Source organism: Cupressus sempervirens, chromosome 2 (genome assembly GCF_028749045.1).
Source record: "Cupressus sempervirens isolate cs-2001-9-10 chromosome 2, ASM2874904v1, whole genome shotgun sequence".
Lineage (NCBI taxonomy): Eukaryota > Viridiplantae > Streptophyta > Pinopsida > Cupressales > Cupressaceae > Cupressus > Cupressus sempervirens.
Genome location: NC_143119.1, coordinates 48,033,240 through 48,055,498, shown reverse-complemented (window position 1 = coordinate 48,055,498; position 22,259 = coordinate 48,033,240).

Below are 22,259 nucleotides of genomic sequence, written 5' to 3'. Positions count from 1 at the left end.
GAAACATCCCAATTTTTATGCCATCGTACCTCAATTTCTGTGCTAACATGCATCGATTTCCATACCAACTTGCCTCAATTTCTGTACAAATGTACCTCAATTTCCAAAATGTGCAGATTTCCTCAAATTCCACACCAAAAATCTCAATTTTCATACCAGAAAATTCTTGGTTTTAACCTTGATTTCTATGACAAATAGTCTTGATTATTTTGTGCAAAAAACCTCAATTTTTGTGCCTGAAAATCACAATTTTTGGGCTAGAAATTTTTTTTTTTATCACATAAATCAAGAATTTGTTCAAAAAAATCAAGATTTTTGGCACAAAGTTTGAGGTGGTTTGTGCATGTTGGCATGAAAATCGAGGCACATCTGTACATAAATCAAGATTTTTGGCATGGAAATTGAGGCGATGTGTGCATGTTGGTACAAAAATATAAGCACTTTGGTATGGAAACTAAGACATATTAGCATGGAAACCAAGGTGTTTCTCCTATTCTTGCCATTCTAACTCTGTTTCGACCTACCTTCACATTTTTGTTTATATCTCGGGCATGCAGACTCTATTTTTTTGCAAACGAGATATTGTCAAAAAGCTAATTCTGAATCACACGTATTAGAGTAGGTTTTGCTAGTAATATTCTAGAATGGTATGTATTTTTGTTGTCAAAGTGAGAGGTTCTATATTGCACTCCTAGAGATATATCATGAGCATCCAATCTTCAATTTGAAACTTTGTTTATATCACTGGAAAGGTCTTGGTGTGCTCTTTCTATTGATGTTGGTTATTTTTTCAGATTATGCTCCATACACATTCTTTTTAGGTTTTTTTTTGCATTTAGGTAGATATCTTGGTTGTTTTAGGCATACAGATCGATTTTGTTGCTTTGGATGATTCATCATGGGTTGTACTATCTATTATATCAACCTTTTGTCTCATTGGGTCTTTTTAGACATCATTTGTATGTATTCTGGCAAATACACTAAGATAAAGTGTCATATTGCATATGTATTTTCATTTCAGTTATTTTGCCTTATTTTACCTTTTGATTTGAGAAGTGTCATCTGAGGACACTCATGAAAAATATTGTATTCTTGGAATTCACCATATCTTGTGCCTTATAGTACATGCACTACTTTGATTAAAGTGTCATGGGGGTTTGATGTTTTGCTTTTGTTTGTCATCTTCCTTTGTCCAATGAGTGTCCCCTCCATGACATTAGCCTCATGGCATGTCTAAGATTGATCACCTCAGTACACACATATGTAATATTTTGTGCACCTTGATTGTGGTTCCTTGACATGCAATTCTTTTGGCCCACTTTTCTAATTGCATGTCACCTCATCCTCGTTTGCATTAGGGAGTTTTTTTTGTTGTTTCTCATGCTTCCTTGGTTTGATGGAGTGAGCTATTTATTTAGTATTTGTTCCTATGTACTTGGTGGATGAAATGGCTGGGTACCTATGCATTTTAGTGAGATGGATAATTTACCATATAGACACTTTTCTTTTCGTTCCTACTTTGGTTGTAGTCTTCCATGTTTGATTGATCAACTCTTCATACTTTGGTGTTTTATGTCATTTGTATATTTGAGTTTAGTTGTTTGCCTTTGTGTGCCTCTTGATTTGATGTAGATTAAAGTCTTTTCTACCTGGTCAAATTCTATTTCAATGGAGGTTATTTAGATCAATAGTTACTTTTGACAGAGCTTTGCAACTTCTACATGCTTTAGTGGTATTCTTCATCTTCATCTTTTGTTCCTATCTTATGGGACATTCCCTAGTTTGGAGGCTTCTTTAGTCTTTCACTAGTTCTTTTCAACATTGTTTCTATCTCTTTTTGGAGTAGGGTTTTTCCAATGTGTTTTTCTCCAATTCTCCTCTTTTTAGAGATTTGGTTGTGCTTGGGTACCTCATCAAGCTTTGTTGTCGGGACCCAAATTTACTTTCAGTAGTAGTTTCTAGGTTTATAGCTACTCCCTAAGTTTATCTTAAGGGGGGTGGGGGGTGTTAAAGTAATAATATTTTTTCATATTAATTAAATCATAATAATTTAATTATCAACTCACTTATTATCTCTAGTTTACTTAAGCTAAACTTTGGGCATATAACAATTTATTCCTTTATTAATTAGTATCATGCAACCTAGGTTAGTTACTTGTTAGAGTTTTGATATCCTTTATAAGGACGATTTCTCTTTGTAATTATTACATTGATTCACTTTTGATGACAGCAATTTCTCCTTTTTCTCATTGAGAATGTCTTATTTGTGTATCAGGGAATTCCAGCCCCCATAGCTTTTGTTTTTCTCTTTTTGTGATAGATGTTTGCATGCAGGTGATTCTTGGGAGCTATGGGGTTGATCCTTCATCAATTTCAAAAAATGACCCCCTCACATCCGATACAAAATACCTCTAAAAACTAAAACCCTCTAAAAATATATATATAGATCAAAAAACCAAACCAAACATCTCATAAATAAAATAGGGGCATGAAGATCTAGAGCTCTAATACCATATTAGAGTTGATGAAAGATCAACCTCATAGCTTCCAAGAATCACCTACATGAAAATTGTGTCTAAATAGACTAGAAAAGACATAAGGATAGTACAACAAATAGTACAAACCATGATGAATCATCTGAAGCAACAAAATTGATCCTTAGACCTAAAGCCACCAAGATATCCACCAGAGTGCAAAAAAGAAAAAAAATTGAATAGAATGTATTTTGATTGTAATCTAGAAAAAAGAAACTATCATCATTAGAAAGAATACATAAAGAACTTTCCAATGATATAAAAAATTTCCAAATCAAAGATCAGATGCTCAAGATATGTCTCCTAGAGTGCAAAATAGAACTTCTTACTTTGACTACATAAACAAGAAACCAAGCATCACCAAAAGTTCATATAACATACACCATCATGATGGGCTCATAAAGAGTTTTTTGAGAATATATTATTTGTCAAAAAGTACTTTCATATGACCAAGATATGACCAAAAAACTACAAATAGCTTTTTACAACAAAACAAATCAAAGAAGAGATGATTTGAAGGCTTTCAAATTTTAGCTTCAAAATTGTTGATGTCACACCTTCACATGCATCAGTACTTGGAATGACATGTGTCAGTACCTTTCTAACATATGCATCCTTCAATGATGCAGATATCACATGATATTTTTGAAAAAAAAATGCACTTTTCAAAGTGCTTTTTGAAACTCTTTATAAAAAAAAAAATGTGTTTCTTTTTTTTAATAAAGTGCTTTCTTCTTTCTTTTTTAAAATATTGTGATATATAATTTTTAAATAAATAAATCGTTGCCTCAGGAAGTGTTCCCAGATATGGGAGTTATTTTTTTCCTTACCAGTCAACTATGTCCAAAATGGACAAATTTTATATGAAAATTAGAGTTTTTGGTTGCTACAAATCCAATAGTGGGGTCTGTTTTGGCTCAAAATGCATCAAAAAATGCCCCCTCCCCCATACAAAAAAACTCTGAAAACTAAAACCCTCTAAAATAAAAAAACATAGATCTAAAAACCAAATTAAACCTCTCATAAACAGTTTATGGGCATGAAGATTTGGATCTCTAATACCATGTTGAAGTTGATGAAAGATCAACCCCACAACTCCCAAGAATCAACTGTATGCAAACACTTGTCCCATAAAGAGAAAAGAAAAAGCTATGGAGGCTGGAATTCCCAGATCCACAAATGAGACATTCTTGATGAGCAAAATGAGAAATTACTATAATCAAAAGTGAATGAAAATAATTACAAAGAGAAATCATCCTTGTACAAGAGATCAAAACCCTAAAAGGTAAAACTTATGTTGCATGATAATAATTAATAAAAGAATTGATCATTATATGCCTAAAATTTAGCTTGAGTAAACTAGAGATAATAAGTGACTTAATAATTAAATCAATATGATTTAATTAATAAGAAAAAACTTTATTACTCTAATAGAGAGTCCTCATTTCCCTTAAGCCTGTAAAGGAGGACAAGAATATCCACAATTAATTCCCTCTTTAAATTGGTTCCATAGAGGGTCTTGGGCACCTTACTGTTGAGGCTTCAAGGGGTCTAGGACCATGTGGCCATCATATCTCCTCTCCTTGCTAATTTCTTCTCGTTATACATAGAGGCAGAGTTCCAAAAGTTCATGTTCTTGTACACCTCTCTTTTCGACAGTCAAATAATTTTGTAACATGTCTTATTCAAGAGAGAGAAGCACCTCATTATCTAGAGTCTAGATTTAATGAGTATCCAAATTGTAGTGAGTGATACATTCTAGAATTAGCTTTGGTGCCTACACTGCCATTAGAAAACCTGTCGCCTCAGCTAGATCACTTTCCCTCAATCTTTTAGTCACGAAAGGAATACAATCTACCTACAACCTTCTACGCAGATCATTAAGATCATTAAAATATAGTGAGTATCACTTAGATTTTTCAATCCATACTCTATCCTATTTAGATTATCATATCTAATGATTTTTGCAGCAATGGTGAACTTATAGCAAATGTAGCACTTAGGTTCTCTACGAAAACTAAAAAAGGGTCATTGGAATTGAGGTGATGCATAAATGTAGCAAAATTTACTTTATAGATTTTCCTTTATGGTCATTAGTTGAAGTTTCCCATGTTGCACAAGTGAGGTAGTTTTCATTAAATTTGGAGGAGCCTTTTGAGCTTAATGATAAGGTTTGAATTAAATGTAGAGTTTTAACAAGTAGAAGTAACATCAAACACATCTTATATGTACAACTTCTTCTTTATAAATTAGATCTTCTTCAAGTTTGCCATTTTAAGCGAAAGGAACAAAAGCTTTTAGTTTTATGACTTTGACTTGTGGCTAAGGAAAACGATGAAGTCTAATATACTCAAAAATTTGACTTCCGCATGTGAACACTTTACTTTGGTGTAATGGAGAAGCACATTCACTTCTTTTCTCCAAGTCATAGTTTCTACTCACTTCCCCTTATTGCACGAATCTTTAAAAATAGATTATCCTCGAAGACAAACTTCAATGGAACCTTAGTTGGGATATTCTTCTTACTTCAAGCCTACTTCTCCTCCATGGGACCAAATTTATAGTTATGTGAGGTTGCACTGAAATCCTTTCTCCTCTAGGTGAAAAAGTAGTGGAATGGGAGAAAATTTGAACTCTACATACTTGAAGCATGAACAAAGGACTTAGAAAATTTTCCTCTCATTTGGGGTGGGGAATCTTAAGGCTTCTTTAAACACAATAACACAATTTGGACAACTTCTCATGTGCACATCTAACTCAAGTGTTTTTCATGTAGAGAAAAAGGGGGAGATATAAGTGCACTAAAATCTTGAAAGCTTCACCAAAGGGAGAAAAGGAACACCCAATGAGAAAAAAATTAGACTTATAATGATTTTGACAAGGATTTGGCAATAAAGCTTACTTGAGGCGATGAAGTGAGAAAGCTTGAAAATATGGGTGACTAAATTTGGGGCAACATATCTATCTATCTATCTATCTATCTATACATACATACATACATACATACACACACACACACACACACACACACACATATATATATACACATGTAAATATGTATATGTATATGCATATTATATATATATATATATATATATATATATATATATGTATGTATGTATGTATATGTATGTATGTATGTATGTATGTATACATATACATATATACATATATACATATATACATATATATATACATATATACATATATACATACATATATACATATATACATACATATATACATATATACATACATATATACATATATACATATATATATACATATATACATATATATATATATATATATACATATATACATATATACATATATACATATATATATATATACATATATACATATATACATATATATATATATATATATATATATATATATATATATATATATATATATATATATATATATATGTATATGTATATAGTATATATGTATATATATAAATCTATATGTATATATATGTATATATATATATATATATATATATATATATATATATATATATATATATATATATATATATATATATATATATATATACATATACATACATATATATATATATATATATATATATATATGTATATACATATATATATATGTATATATATGTATATACATATATATATATGTATATATATGTATAGATATATCTATACATATATATACATATATGTATAGATATATCTATACATATATGTATGTGTATATATATACACATATGTACATATACTCTGATCTCCTTTTTGGAAGTCAATATTGTCAATAGTTAGAAACATTAAGGCTTTACCTATAATAATTCCAACCGGTTATAACTTTGTGAGACACCAAATCCTTTTAAAATTCAATTGTTTGACATTTTGTCAAACACTTTGCAAGAAAGTTCTGATACAATAACCCCAATCGGTTATAATTTCATCAACCACAAATTCTTCTCTAATTCACTTGTTTTACATTTTGTCAAACGCTTTGCAAGCAAGCTCTTGTACCACTATAAAATCCTGTGTAATTCAAATTTTTATTTCCTAATTGCTAACTTGAGAATTTTGTCAAACACTTTGCACATGAGGGATATATATTGCCGATCTAAAGTTTGATTGCTTTCTAAATGCCATTGATATGCTTGCAAAACTCCAAACAACCAAGAACAAATTTTATTTTATTTTATTGAAATATAGGGCATTGACTATAAATGAGAAAATATGCATCTAAATCAATTAGACATTAGGGCAATAGTTTTGATGTAAAAATTTGATATAATTTAGATTACAAATGATCTCTAAATTCTTCACATGCCCTAAAATATTCAAATCTATACTCCATGCATTACAAATGAAATAGATAGGAACCTAGAAAACTACTCAAGGGAATCTAGATTTTTCCTCTAGCAAGTTCCTGTAACAGCAATGACACTGTAGTGATGACACTATAGCAGCATCATTGTAGCAAGCTACTTTAGCAGCGTCACTATAGCAAGTACTTTAGTAGTGTTACTGTAGCAGCACTACCGTAGTAGTAGTATTGTAGTAAAGTTACTATAGAGCGCTATTGTAGCAAAGTTACTATAGTAGAGTTCCTTTAGCAATATCCAACTCATTCCTTACTCTACAAATCTGACCCTAGGCCACAAATTTGACACAATGAAAAGACTAATTTGTCTTCTCCAACATCTGCAACCCTTTGGAAGATATTTCACCACCTTGGTTATGCAAATTAATGGGAATGTTTGTTCCTAATGACCAATGTAGCAACTACAGAAACCCTTGGCTCTACAAGTTATCCGGAAGAGTAGATAGCAACACATTTGATGCTCAACAATGAGGTTGCCCTCCTTATTCATTCTATTCCTCCAACAAATGGACCTCCTTATAGAAGAAATAATAATATTCAATTGCCTCTTCTAGAAGATTCTTTTAATTTATTTAATTAACTTTAGTCACTATTAACTAAATTAATTAAATATAAAGTCACATTTTAATTTTAATTTATTTAATGACTTTATAAGAAATTAATTTAATAAATTTCTCCTTATTTCTCCACTTAACCTGTGGATAATGAAAAGCTAAGAACTCCATTATGTTGATCAAATAAATAAGATTGACAAATGAGTGTCAACACACTTAACCATTTTTACTATACATGTCGAGTACACAATGAAAGCCGAGCTAGAATTTCTTAATATGCCGAGTCACAGATAGTGCCGAGCAAACTATAGTTAATGCCGAGCAGAACACATTTCAGTATATGCCGAGCTATACAGAATTCAACATGTGCTGAGTAGATCAGAAGACAGTGTGTGCCAAGCATTGCAAAGTTAATAGGAGCCGAGTAATTCAAGAATTAGTATATGCCAAGCAATGCAGGAATTCTATAAGAGTCGAGTAACATAGGAAACACAGTGGATGCCGAGCAATCCAGAATAGACGATTTCGAGCATCAATATTACTTTATGAGATGAGCAATGTAGGATTAGCATAATAGTTTGTGCCAATACAAACCAAGATGTAAAACGGTTATGCATGACTCATGACAGGATAAGGAGATAAGATCAAATCCTTCCATTTACCTATGCGATCCTCATGCAACCAATCAGAAAATTGGAATTGCATCCAGCCAATGGGTGAATTTCTAGGGTTTGAGTGGGAACATTTTATCCAAGGATGCATAACGATCCACTAATATTTATAAGGGATTCCTAATGCCATTAAATGAGAGTTGGAGAGAAGAAGGATTAGCAGAGCCTTTTATTGAGGTCGTTGCAAAGCATTGGTGTCAATGATTTAGTGGAAAGGACAGCATTTACACATCTAGTTGATCAGAATAGAACAAGGAACACAATCAGCAGATCAGAGCTAGTAGAGATCAAGGATAGATGAGCAGATCAAGAGCCTGAGATCAGCATTAGAGATTGCATTAGTTCAGGTGTATTATTCTAATACTCTCTCGCAATTGTATTAGGAATTTGGAAATCCTATTGAGTTATGTAGGTTTAACAACCTTATGTAAATCCTCTAGCAGGGTGGCATTCTAAGTTGAATGTTCTTAAGTCCTCTAACAAGGCACACTCCTAACAGGATGTAGAAATCCTTTAACAGGGTCACATTTAATAGTGTGTTGAAGCCTTTAATAGGGTAGGCCTTTAACAGGGCAAACCATCAGAAGTGGTTGAAATCAATTGTTGTAGTAATTTTGTGGGTATCATCCCCACACCAGTTTTACCTTCTTATTCTTGGAGGGTTTTTGGGTCACCAAAATCTCAATTGTTATGTGCTGATGCATGTTTGTTTCTCATGATTGGTTAATGTTTCTATGCATGCATGTCCATTTCAGTTATATTTTATTAAGGGTTTAAAAGTTGTATAAAGGCCAGTACTTATGATTCACCCCCCCCCCCCCCCCCCCCCCCCCCCCCCCCCTCTCATAAGAACTCTTCCCATTAAGACATTCCAACACATTAAGAGGCTAAAAGACGGGGACATTACAATCTGCCCTTCCTGAAATTGCTTGCCCTTAAGTGATCCAACAACACAATGAACTCCAGCCTCCACCTGGATCCCAAATGAAGTAGTATTTGACACCTCTGTCAACATTGAACCAACTACATACCAACAACATCATCAGGAGCAACAATATAACCTATAGTATAGCACTTAAAACATGTGCTAGTGATGTAGGAATTAGAATATCACCAAAAGAAACCTCACAAGAAATATCTTCATCCTAGTCCCCACCCATATAATATATACTGGACTAAAATCTTGATCAACAATCCCTCGAAGAGATGTAGCTATAGGAGAACCATATGCACTCACATCAACGGTATCAACAATAAGTGTAGCCACATCAAAATTTGTGGACACAAGAACATTGCCATTTATCGTAACATGAAACTGAATCTTTATAGATGTTGAAAACTAAGCCTAACTCCACTCAGGCAAGTGATCAACATCAACCTCAAACAACGAATTGTCATAATATAATGTTGCATCCATGTCAAACATAAATCTGTCCCTGAAGTGAACATCAACACTTTGTTGATCGATAGTGTAACATGATTTTATCACTATATTTCTCACCTCATCAAAAATAATCAGTGTACTATCATCAAAGCACACTTCTACAACCACATGCATATTGGAAAACTCCTCATTGGATGGCTCAAACAATACAGAAGTGGCTTCTAATATGGAAATATCCTCACATGCTCCTACTCCCACTGTTGCTATGTTGCCATCAAATACATGATCCAAGAAACTCATGCTAACAACTGCATCATTTGACTTAACCTGACATGAAGTCTCATCACATTCCACCTCAATTGTGCCCAACTCATGCAGTGTCTTATAAGAAATATCTTGCAAATCTAAAGCCATAACTATATCATCACATTTCCCTCTTTGAAAAAGTGATATCATGCTCTACTAAAATCTCAGATTTGAAATCAGTTGGGTTATTCATTTGTGATTTTGATTCATCTCATTCTCTAGCACATCCAACTATTTCACAATACCTTGTATCTTAGAATCTCCATTTTTTAGCAAATAAGTACACCCTCTATGAGTATAATGAATGCCAAACCTTCTATCACCATTCATAATGTTGAAAACCAAGTCCTCTACCCATGGGTCAAAAGAAGAGTGATGAACACTCCTTACAATGTAATGCCAATAAAAGGTCCCAATCTCTATTAAGGGCTCATCATCATCAAACTAGGAATTAGAAGATGGTTCCAATCTCTAACTCCACACTATTGGTTGGGCAGGACCTTGGGCAACCCTCTCAATAAACCCAACCACAAAATCCTTATTGGGAAGCATTATAGCCAAGGTCCCTATAATCTTCCTCACCAATCATCATATAACTTGAGATCCCCAAATGTGAGTACCCTCAAATATATTGTATGAAACCTCCCACAAATCTAAGCTCTTGAGCAAATACTCCATGAATGAATCAATACAATAGAAATTATATGTGGAAGCATCAATCTGCTCCCTCGTAATCCACAACTAATCCTTTTGAAAATGTGATAATGCCAACTATCCAATGCTACCAGTCATATGAAAAGAAGAAATAGATTCACTTCCAGTATAAGGAAGCAAATCACCATGAGAGCTCATCTCCATTGATGCTCTCACCTCCTCTGTACATAATACACTCCTATCCTGCATGAATGTGTTCGCTATATCATCACGTCCCTCATCCACAACTGTAGAAGAAAACTCACTACCAACCACAATATGTAACTGAACAAGGTCTAGGGTTGTTGTTGATTATACTCATTCTAACTCCATGGTAACCTCATCCAATTGTGACTATGACTCCCGAAGAGCCAACTAAGTATACTGAAGAGAGTCCACAGTCACCTCAAGCTCCCAGGTGAGCTCAACCACCTCCTCCTCTTTCCCTAACAATATCTCATAGTAGGTGCTACCCCATTCCAAAAGGTAATCCCTATCAACAACTAACTGAGAGTGACTATTCTTCAAGATCTTAATAGCTTGTCAAAGTGCATGAACCTCTACCATAGAAAGAGTACTATCACCATGCTCATCAAACATAGGAGCACCCCAACCAAGTGTAACTAACATCTGACGGATAACATCATCATGATCAAGAGCTAAATAAATGTTACTATCACTCACCTTTAGTTGACAAGTCACATGATGCCTCTATAATCCTTGACTCCCATGTAAGCTCTTTGTCTCACTAACCACACTGAGATAGGAAACTGAATCAAAACTCTCCACTACAAGATCGCTCATATGGGTGCTATCTTCCTCACACAATTCTACATCTGACATACAACTACCATGTATGTCAACCAACTTGTCATCTGAAGAAATGGAAGCCTTGTTGTATCAATCTCCTTGCATGTCTCAACTTCCACCTCAATAGTAAGATCCTATAAGCATCGATCCTGGGACCCATCCAAGACCTCCTCAGAGTCATCACCCAATATTTGACAAGGGGTTTCATACCCAATACATCTCATAGCATCATCAAATGGATCATCAGATGTGTCCATACTATCTGCATCAACATCTCCTAACAAAGCCTCAATTGCGAAATCCTAACTCTCCATACATGACTCAATGCCAGGCTACAAATCAGTAACACTAGAGCATAAACCCACATCTACTGACTCTGTTGAAACACTCACATCACCAACATCATAGCTGGATGACTCTATATGTGTCTCGGTCCCACCTGAGGAAGCAACTACTTCCTGCATTATAGCAACACCATGAGATCTCACATACAAATCTCCAATAATGATCGTGTCCTCAATAGAGCCAAATTTATTAGTGGTAACAACTACATCAACTGTCTCTGCACTAACTGTAGCGACAATTCTGGGAGCCTTAACCTGCTAAAGCTTGGTGCTACTAAGTCCATCATCAACACTACAAATAGGACTAGCAGGTGTCGTACTAAATATAGGTACATCTACATCAGGGACTCTTGTAGGAGAAAACTCAAGCTTCCTTCACTGCAACCTCAATGCCAGCCTTCTAAAGGTAGAAACCATATACCTCACTACCCTTTCAATTATCTCTAGATCCGACAAGCTCTCCATCAATCTTTTTTGATGAAGCTTAAGCCTCTCCACACTCTCCTGCAAAGCATTCATCTTCACGCTAACTTCATCATTACTCCACTGACTTCTAGAACTATCAATCCTCCTATTCTGTCCATGTTAGATTGCTAGTCACTCCAAATGCAACAACAAATTTGACATTAATATAAATTTCCCACCCCATAGGATGGCAGGAAACAACTTTGATACATTGTAATAACCCCAACCGGTTATAACTTTGTGAGACACCAAATCCTTCTCAAATTTAATTGTTTGACATTTCATCAAACACTTTGCAAGCAAGCTCTGATACAACTGTAATAACCCCAATTGGTTATAACTTCGTCAACCATAAATTCTTCTCTAATACACTTCTTTGACATTTTGTCAAACACTTTACAAGCAAGATCTTATACCACTATAAAATCCTATGCAATTCTGATTTTTATTTCCTGATTACTAACTTGAGAATTTTATATATATATATATATATATATATATATATATATATATATATATATATATATATATATATATATATATATTACATATCTAAAATTTGATTACTTTCTAAATGCCAAACTTTAATTGATACGCTTGCAAAACTCCAAATAACCAAGTACAAACATTTTTATATTTTTTTGAAACATATAGCATTGACTATAAATGAGAAAATATGCATCTACATCAATAAGACATTCTGATGTAAAACTCTGATATAATTCAAATTACAGATGATCTTTAAATTCTTCACGTGCCCTAAAATATTCAAATCTATACTCCATGCGTTACAAATGAAATAGATAGGAACCTGGAAAAATGCTCAAGGGAATCTGGATTTTTCTTGTAGCAAGTTCTTGTAGTGGCAATGACATTGTAGCGACGACATTGTAGTAGCATCATAGTAGATTACTTTAGCAATGCCATTGTAGTAAATTACTATAGCAACACTACTGCAGCAGCAACATTGTAGCAAAGTTACTATAGCAATGATATTGTAGCAAAGTTACTATAGAAGAGTTCCTGTAGCAATATCCAACTTATTCCTTACTCCACAAATCTAGCCCTGGGCCACAAATTCGGCACAATGAAAAGACTAATTTGTCTTCTCCAACATTTCCAACCCTTCAAAATATATTTCACCATCTCAGTTATGCAAATCAATGGGAGTGTTCGTTCCCAATGATCAATGTAGCAACTACAAAAACCCTTGGCTCCACAAGTTATCCAGAAGAGTAGATAGCAACGCATTCGATGCTCAACAATGAGGTTGCCCTCTCTATTTATTTTATTCCTCCAATAGATGGACCTCCTTCTAGAAGGAATAAAATAATATCTAATTGCCCCTTCTAGAAGATTCTTTTAATTTATTTAATTAACTTTAGCCACTTTTAACTAAATTAATTAAATATAAAGTCACTTTTTATTTTAAATTTATTTATTGACTTTATAAGAAATTAATTTAATCAATTTCTCCTTATTTCTCCACTTAGCCTTTGGAGAATGAAAAGCTAAGAACTCTGTTAAGAGGCTAAAAGATGGGGACATTATAGAAGATCTCAACTTGTGCTTGCAAGCCCTCCAAGAAACCTCCTTGTTTTCCAAGTTGTAGCTAGAAACATTAAGGCTTTACCCTAGGATGTTACTGGGGGTTTAGATGTACTAGTCTCTTGACACCTTCAAAAGGTGAGATCCCCCAATGGTGGAATCTCTAATGTGGATCTAGACAATCATCTCCTTAGAAGGGTGGCATTCATCCCCTTTGTTGTCTCCTCCTTATCTGCATCGTAGTCCTTGAGCATGGGTGTCACCTTTGGCATATCTCCTAGTTTCTCATTCTCTCCCTCATCGCCATCATCCACTTGCTCATCATCGTCATACTCATTTCTAGATACTGTGTACTCTACTATAGAGTATGGCCCTAGGTCTCCCATATGACAACCCACAAGAAATTTGGGTATGGTCTTGTGCAAGCTGGTGTATATATGGTAGTCTGTCATACCACCTACATTGATAATTGCAAGTGGTACCTCAATATCCTACTCCGCTATGCATCCATCAACTCTATATTGTTAAAGAAAAAAGTTAATTTCATTTCATTTATTAAATTACCTTTTCTCCCTTCTTAAGATTTCACCTTTATGCACCTTTTGCATTCTCATTTAATAATTAATTAGTAATTATTAAATAACATTTACTTTTTAGGTTACCCTTTTCAAGTTTTGATCTCCTTCTATAAGGATATATCATTTTTTATTATCTTGCATCTTTTTCATTTATGAGAATACAATTTGCATATTTTCAAAGCGAAACCCTTGCCTTCTCTCATCTTTTTCTTCTGGGACAGGTTTTTACACAAAGGTATTTGAGGTCTTTGTGGATTTGTATTGATCAAATCCTTCATATATCATCTACAATAGGTCATGGGTCTCTCAATAACCCTACGTCCATGTGAATAATATGAAACTAATATTGGGAAACCTTGTGCGAGACCAAACTATAGTATAACACTACAAAAATAGAAAAGCACCACTGTATAGTTGTGCCTTCCCTCTAGTAATCTATGACTCTGCACACATCTCATATGATAGTCAATATGTATCTATAGTGGTATGTGTTTATAGGATCTTCATACAATATTGATTGCTTGTAACTAATTAATAGTCACTCTCTAGTACAATAAATCACCAAAATACGATGGTGAGCTAATGGATATTTGTATGCCTACATATCACTCACATTATTCTTCGTTGTGAATCCTACTAGTTGTGTATAGATGATATGTCTAGACATCCACACTTGTAATAGAGTACACACTACAAGGTTTTGTCTTGAGTATCTCACAATTCTCCTCATATTTTAGCATAAGTGGACTAATATACTCCTCCCCCAGGATTATAGTACATAATTCCTCTTCGTGTGTTAAACCACATCTGCTAGCAACATAGAAAACATTGATAAGTAGGAGATAATTTCCATAGCAAGTCAAATTGTGATATTGCTATCAGGATTTAATTGTGTAATTTTGAGTCAAACTCATTGACCCATATTTCATGAGTATTGATTCAACATGAATCCATCTCTCAAGAGAATAGATGAAACACTTAGCACTCATTGGATCTAGGTGATGCTCATAGGGGTGAAGCACCGGGGCTTCCCGGGAGGTCACCCATCCCAGTACTACTCCAGCCTGAGCACGCTTAACTATAGAGTTTCCTCCATGGTTAAACCCAAAGCTTGCAATTAATAGATGGAACACTTAGCACTCATTGGATCTAGGTGATGCTCACAGGGGTGAAGCACCGGGACTTCCCGGGAGGTCACCCATCCCAGTACTACTCCAACCTGAGCGCGCTTAACTACGGAGTTTCCTCCATGGTTAAACCCAAAGCTTGGAAATGAGTTGCAAGCTTTGGGTTTAACCATGGAGAAAACTCCGTAGTTAAGCGCGCTCAGGCTGGAGTAGTACTGGGATGGGTGACCTCCCAGGAAGTCCCGGTGCTTCACCCCTGTGAGCATCACCTAGATCCAATGAGTGCTAAGTGTTCCATCTATTCTCTTGAGAGATGGATTCATGTTGAATCACTTCTCATGAAATATGGATCAATGGGTTTGACTCAAAATTACACAGTTAAATCCTGATAGCAATATCACAATAGAAAACATTGTTCAAGAGAAACCATAATAATATCTTCCTGGCCAAAAAAATATAATTAAAGAGACTAGTATACTCCCTTGGGATTATAGTTCACAATTCCTCTCCATGTGTTGAACCACATATGCTACCAACACAAAAAAAAAAAAACATTATTCAAGAGAAACCACAATAATATCTTCCTAGCCTAAGAAATATAATCAGAGGCATGCACCAATGCCCTTAGTGGAATAAGATTTTTGCGTATACAAAGATGAGACCAAAATGAGAAATCTATTTGATCCCTCTCCATCTCAACCTTTGATTTGACAATATTGAATCTCATTGTCTAACCTTAGACATGTAACCACAAGATACAATAGACATCCTCTAGTCTAATAGTCATCTCGCTTATGAGTATGTAAAATGTGGATGTATCCTTACCCCACCTCTTCATTAGAGCCATGAATAGTGCATGGTAAAATGTTATGTGAGGAAGACATTATACCCAGTATAATTGTATCTCGAGAGGTCTAAGTATGCCATATTTCCTTGAGAGGAACACCATCATCTTCATTGTGGCATGTTCCCGCATGGTAGGAAGTTCTACATATCAACAAAGATATGTCATTGTATCATACATATCAACCAGTCTCATTATAAATATAGGAAAACAAATATACTTAGAATTGGTCAAATTTTGGTATATATATATTTAATAGTTTAAATAACATACCATCATGTATTCCTCTGAATGAAATGGTCTCATGTATCCCTTAGATTATTCAACCCCATCACAATAAAATGTTGAGGGCTATACCTTGTTATTGAAGTTGGATCAGAATGAAATTGTCTCATGTATTCCTCAGATTATTTAACCCTGTCACAATAAAATGTTGAGGGCTATACCAAACGTGTGGGAAGTTAGAGAAGCTCTTTTCTCCTTGCCTGCGGATAAGTCCTCGGGCCTGGATGGATTTCTCACCTTCTTCTTCCAAATTTTATAGCAGGTGGTCATGAAAGATGTTGTGAAGGCTATTCAGGAATTCTTTGGAGCAAGAAGCATTCCAAAAGAGATTAATTATACTTTTTTGGTCCTCATTCCTAAAACTCTTAGGGCTAATTCTTTGGATAAATTTAGACATATCAGTCTGTGTAATTCTTTCTACAAGATTATCTCAAAGGTGCTAACCTCTAGAATACTTAAAATTCTTCCTTTGATCATATCTCAGCAACAGATGAGATTTGTCCCTAGAAGATATATTTTAGATTCTATCATGATGGTGCATGAAGTTATCCACTCAATGGAAGCTAGAAAGTGAGATGGAATGCCTCTCAAACTGGATCTTTCAAAAGCTTATGATCGGGTTGACTGGACTTTCCTTGGTTCGGTGCTCCAAGCTTTTGGCTTTGATCAGAAAGTTTGTAAGCTTATGTCTTAGCTTATTTCTACTTCTTCTCTTGTTATTTTGATTAATGGTGCTCCTAATTTTTTCAAACCTACGAGAGGGCTTAGACAGGGGGATCTCCCTATTGCCTATTTTGTTCATTATTTTGACAGAATGTATTGGAAGGTTAATCGAGAAGAAAAAACAAGAAGGAAGGCTAAAAGGGATTAAATCATTCTTTAGTTGTGATCCTTTTTCCCATCAACAGTTTTTGGATGACACAATAATGGGAGGGGAAGCTTCAATCAAGGAGGCTAAGTTTATGAAGGAGATTCTAGATTCGTACACTAGAGGATCTGGACAGCTTATTAATTGGGAAAAAAGCTCAGTTTTCTTCATTAATACTCTAGAGGACAGGCAAAGGAAAATTGTGAAGACCCTTGAATGTGGAGTGGGAAAGCTTCCTTCTACTTATCTTGGACTCCCTTTGGGTGCTAAGCCTCTTGATTCCTTCTAGAATGGGATCATTGACAAGTTTAGTAAGAAGCTAATGGGGTGGAAAGGGGCTTCTCTTAGTCAAGCAGGCAAATGCCTTTTGGTAAAATCTACTCTTCAGAACCTCCCAATGTATGCCTTGAGCCTTTTTGGGATACCAGTAAAATTTGCAGAGAAAATGGTGGTCGGGTCTCAAAGGGCGGAAAAGATATCCACTTGTGGCATGGGATAATGTCTATCTTCCAAAGTGCTATGGTGGATTGGGTATCAAGAAATTAAAGCATCTCAATATGGCTCTCCCAGCAAAACAAACCTGGCACATCTTTAATAGTATCGGGGAATGGAGAGAAATCTTTGTTAATAAGTACTTCAGAATACCTTCTATTTAGTTCTTGCTAAACAATGAGGACATCCTGAACGAGTCTGTTATTTGGAATGGTATTCTTAAGGCAAGAGAGTTGGCCAAGGCTAAGGTTATTTGGAAAGTGGGCAATGGGGAGGATATTCTCTTCTGGACTGATAATTGGTTGTTTCAAAGACCCCTTATTAATAATCCTACATTTGAAATTTGGGCTAATGATTGTATTAGGCGATTTGGTTTGGAAGTTAGTGATTATAGAACTGACCAGGGATGGAGAGACCTGTCTTTTATCTCTGAAGATCTCAAGTTGATCATGACAATATTGAATTCTATGGTTATTAATAATAAGAGGGATGAAGTTATATGGGGTGACAATCCTAATGGTTGTTACTCAGTAGCTTTGGGCTATAACTCTCTTTGGAGCCTCAAAGAGAAACCCCCTTGAGTGAAAGCTTGGTTACCTGGTCTAACCCCAAAGATCAATATTTTTTTAGTGGATGGCCTTACAAGACAAAATTCTCACTCAGGATAATATAATAAAAAGAGGTCATATTATGCCTAATAGGTGTATCCTATGTAAAAACTAGATGAAATTGGTCAATCATGTGTTTATCCATTGTCCTTTCTCAAGGGAGGTCTGGGATAACATAACTAAGAATTTTGGGGTAAGCTGGTGCAAACTAGGCAATCTTTTGGATTTCTTTTGCCATTGGATAAGTATGTTCAAAGGTTTAGACTTGTTGGATTTAAGCACTTGGACATTGCCTCATTTTTGTTGGGGTATCTTGAAGGAAAGAAACAATAGAATTTTCAGAGATAGAGAGGAACCGGCTTATGTTCTAGGGGAGAAGATTTATAGAAAAATAAAGGAAAAATACCATTTAAGGAAGGGGGGAGGTATTGAAAATGGTGGTAATAAGAAGGAGAAAGATAAGGATAGGAGGACAAAAAGACAAGAAGTCAAATGGCTGCTCCCTCTTGAGGGATGACATAAAGAAAATTTTGATGGTGCATCAAAAGGTAACCCTGGACCTTCAGGTTGTGGAGGAATCATAAGAAATAATTATGGTGGAGGGGTGGCGGCTTTTTCTCATCCTTTGGGTTTCTAAACTAACCATTTTGCAGAAGCCAGTGCTGCTTGTCATACAATAAAACTAGCCTTTGACATGGGGTTAAAAAAATTATCATTGGAGGGAGACTCTAATAACATTATAATATGTATTAAAGGAATCACTCAACCCTAATGGTCTATTGCTAATTTAATTGAAGAGACTCAAAATCTCCTTCAAAATTTTGAACGTGTCCACGTCACCCATGTTTATAGGGAGGCTAACCCCGTGGCAGACTGGTTCGCCGATGAAGCCATTAGGAAAGATAAGGTGATGACTTGGAATTTGGGTGGGAATGTTTCGAAAGAAGCGAGGAATCTTATCAAGCTGGAAAAAATCCAGGGAGGTACGATGGAGATCTTAATGTAATAATGATCATTAATGGAAGCTTGGGTGTGAGTTTTTGCAATTATGGCATTTACAGTAAACACAGTCAAGTGAGGTTATCAATGTCATATCTACACGTTTTGTGGGTCAATTTTTTTCATCTGCCTTTTTTCTTGGGGTATAGATAAATATATTGAGCTTTTCAGAGAAGCAAAAACCAGAGCATTCAAAGGTTTGAGAAGGGTTTGTAGAGGTCGGCGTTTATGAGAATTGTAGGGGCGAAAAGTGTAGAAATGGTGGGGGAATGAAGTAGGAAGGAGCCTATAGGTGAAGTGGATAAATGGAAACAAAGGGCAAAAGTATAGGAGAAATTGGAGATTGCTAAACTCCATGGCTTTGACCTAGATGTAACTAATAGTATGGCTAACTCTTGGAAGGATGGGAGGGTTAAAGTGAATGGAGTTCCATTTTAGATTATAGAGGAAGTCATTGCTCTTGTGTCTAAAATTCCAGTGGAGAGTTTCAAATTTTGTAGAGAAAAGAAGCTATCGGCGTATGCGGTCAAAGATTTTGCAAAGAGATCAGAGGAGAGGAAAGATCTAGTAAAATGTAAAACATACTATGAAATGGATTTTATCAAAAAAATTTGGAGGTATGTTTTACAAGCTATAATAGAGTACATTTTGTTGGATACTAGATTTGATTGTGTGAGAACTCATCACTTTGTTTTTCTAAACCATTTCCGCCATGGCATTAAGATTTCTTTCCCCTTTTATTTATTTACTTCTATGGGCAAGGCTATTTTTGGATTCAAGAAAAAACCCTCAACAAATCCTACCCTACACGAGGGATTATTTCTATTAGCTTACGAGCATTTTAAAACCCAAACTTTAAGCAAAACTCCTCTACATGGTGTGGATGCCTCTGAGGACTCAGGTAGCTCTAGTTTTTCCTCTGATATAGAGGATATTCAAAGTATCAACTTGGAGGGGGAGGAAAACATTTCCTCTGGAAAGAAGGCCAAAGAGTTGGAAAAGAAATCACCCTCATCTATTGCCCCAAGTAGGAAGAGCCCTAGAGGACATGGGCCTAAAATTACAGGGTAGGGTGATGAAGATTACAATGAGGAAGGGGAGGAAATGAAATCTAATGATGAGGATGAAGAGGAGATGAAAATTAAGAGGGAAGAACTAGTTGCTAAAAAATGGAAGAGGGTTAAAGAGATGGTAGTTGAGGGGGTTTTGGGTTCAGGCCAGATTTATCAGCAATACCTCTTTCCCCTATTCATCCCCAGGAGCAAGAGAAGGAGAATATTGATGGAGAGGGTGGAGAAGTGATTATGAAGGATAGCCGAAAGGCATGGAGAAATTTCAATGTAAGAACAACCAAGATGGGGATCGTCAAAGAGATAATGAATCCCCAAATCTTGGAAGAAAAATAGGACCAACTCAAGTTTGAAGACCTCATCGATCCATCTATGGTGGCAATAATGGATAATGCTAATGAAACGAGCATGAATTTATTGAATAATGCTCAAAATAGCATGATCAACAATTTCAGGTCAATCAAATGGCTTTAACATGAATTGGAAGAGGTCGGGGGAAAAAATGGCCAGTTGGAAAACAATAGGAAGGAGCCAGGTTTGGGAAATCAGAAGGATCAGGAGGATCGAATCAGTTTGGCTAAGAAGAGAATCCTGAATCTGGAAAACTATAATCATAATTTGGTGAATCAGATGATTTCTATCCTCAATTCTATCAATGATAACATTTTGTCCCTTACTGGAATGTTAAAAGCCAGAGGTCTATTGGATGAGAGTGAGCACAAGGAGAGAGAAAGAACTAGGATGGATGAGGACGCGGTGACACAAATAACTTTTAGCAGCCTAGATCAGGAAGCTCAGAAGACTCAGGAGCAGATGGCTGAGGAGACTCACAAAGTCTAGAAGCAACTCAGACGATGCAAGAGCTCGAGTGAAAGACAAAATAGTAATCATGGTTTATTTTTCTTGTCTTTTGTTGTTAGTTTACTGCTGTTCTTTGTCAAGTTGGCTTTTTCTTTTTCTGGCTTTTTGGCTATAAGTTGAACTGGCCTTTGTGTTTGCTGGGCTTTCATGCTTATTATCAGCCTTGTAACTTGTCTATTTTTGGTTGCACTTAAATTGCTTATTATAAGCCTTGGTTTTGTTTTAACTATTGGGTTTCAGGGTTCTTGTAAAACCTGTTTATCTTATAAAAAACACACCATCGTGTGTACAACTCAATTCTATACCTACTATAAAAAAATAGAATGATAGAAAGGAAGAGAGACATAAGTATTGAGGTGTATCACATAGAGGGGCATATTATCCTCAATCACTCTCCTCAAAACTTTCATCCTCCTTAGTTGAACACCTTCTTCCTTGACATCTTCTCCATCTTTCTTCTTCACAAGTGCAAACAAAAGTAATGTCGCGAATGAGGTTTTCAAAAGGTAATAGCTAATTTAGGCTCACTTTTGGATTAGTTAGTTTTGAAAATTTTCATTAAGTTTTAAATTTTTTTCCTTTATTAATTGCTCTTTGGATTCATTTGATCATAACTTAGGTCAAAAAGCTCTGATTTCCACATCCTTATAGGTTCTAGAACCATAATTTAGATTGCTCACAACTTGAATGAATTTTGATTTTTTTTGAGTTTATCTTTAATATTTTTAATAAGTATTTATCATAATTTGAATTTAGAATTTGTCACAATATACATAATTTCTTCTTTCACCTTCTTAATAGAAGTCGAAATAGGGGGTATATAGCTACCCACAAAATTCATAAT